Raw genomic sequence first — 1,799 nt, 5'->3', positions numbered from 1 at the left:
CACCCCACATGCTCCCAATGCCCTTTTACTCAAGTTCTGAATAATGCCCAGGCTCTTCCAGGTCCCTCTCTACTCAGCCTCCTCTAAAAGTGCAACCTTTTGAAACTTTGGGCCTTAAATCTATGATCCCTGAATGCCCACCCAGATGACTTTAGGTAGGGTCCTACTTTTACTTGAGGCCAACGAACTGTCATGACCTGGTCAGAAAGCAAAGGCTCAAGTGTTGAACTGTTTGGGCTTTGACCATGTCAGAGTCTATGGTTGTTGTATATTTGCTGTAGTATTGAAAGACATCAAACTAGGCATACATATCTATGTATACATATTTATGTATTATGTATGTATATGAAGTTGTTTTAAAGCAATTTAATTTATTTTTCTGATAATGAAAGTGATATATAGTTATTGGAAAAAATTCAAATGGTACAGATAAAGCATAATGAGATAAGTAAATATTATCTGAAATTCCACCATGTAGACATAATCATTGTCAATATTTTAGGCAACTTTCCAGACTTTTTTTCAAGTTCTATATAAATGTAAGCATATACATATGTTTATATATGGAATATCCATATTCCAAAATTAGACCATGTTATGTATTCAGGCTTTGAAATTTGTTATTTCTTATTTAACAATGTATTATGAAACTCTATGATAAATGATAAATATCTATCTAAATTATCATTGTTAAATGCTGTTTATTACAGTGTTGTGCCCATATTTAACTAGCCAGTCTTTATTGTAAGGTATTTTGTCTATCTCCATTTTTTTTCACATTACACTCTATGCCATGATGCTTATTTCTGCACATATATCTTGGTGCCCTTGTCCGATTAGAAGCTTTGGACAAATTCCAGGAAGCAGAACTTCTAATCCAATGATCCATAAGATTTTAGATTCTAAGTGCCTAACCATTTTAATAACTTCCTTTCCTTTTGGGTCATTGATGACAAGAGATTATGGCCAAGTGTCCCTGTGGATTGCTTTCTAGTACCAAAGACTGGATCTGGAATAACATCATCAAAAACTGGAATTACATGGATTTTTATAGTGACTATAAAATGTTCTGTTTATTATGGTTCTTTTTCTTTTGGATTTTAATTATATGGAGTAAAGAGAGATTAGAGGAGTTGAACTGTATATCCTAAAGTAATTTAATAGCAAAAGGGCTAGTTGTGTCTGCCTTTCTTAATCAAATAAGAACATTAGGATAGGACATGGGCTGTGAATATTAATGAAAACAAACCTCCAGGCAAGTTCTTCCAAATACCACTTTCCAACAGAAAAAGCTGTTGACTGTGGTGTTGAATTTAATCAATGCTTTTGGATGGATTTTAGAGCCACGTAGGAAGTTGCAATTCTAGGACCCGATCATTGAGCCTAAACTTTCAACTAAAGAGTACAGAATTGTGTTTTGCGCATAGCATGTCCTCAATTCATGCACAAAAGAAATTAATTACCATAGCCTTTCTGACATATCTATTGCATCATATACAGAAGCTTGAGGCTGAAGGCAGTGACAACATTCTCAATATTTCAAAAGAGGACTATAAAAAACTAATATAAAGTAAAATAAAAATAAGAAGAAGAAAAAAGAAAAGCACCACAGAAACAAATTCTCAAGTACACAAATGACAAGAATTTCACATTTCTGGTGCCCATGGTGACTGTAATTCGTCCCCATTGTGCATTTATAATAATTTCGAGCTAAGTGCATATTTGGTAATATGAAATGTTACATATGCTCAAGGGGAGAAAGTTATGGTTGCTGTGGGAAACAGAACTCTGCATTTCCT

This window comes from Equus caballus, chromosome 19, assembly GCF_041296265.1.
Source record: "Equus caballus isolate H_3958 breed thoroughbred chromosome 19, TB-T2T, whole genome shotgun sequence".
Lineage (NCBI taxonomy): Eukaryota > Metazoa > Chordata > Mammalia > Perissodactyla > Equidae > Equus > Equus caballus.
This window is presented reverse-complemented; position numbering follows the sequence as displayed.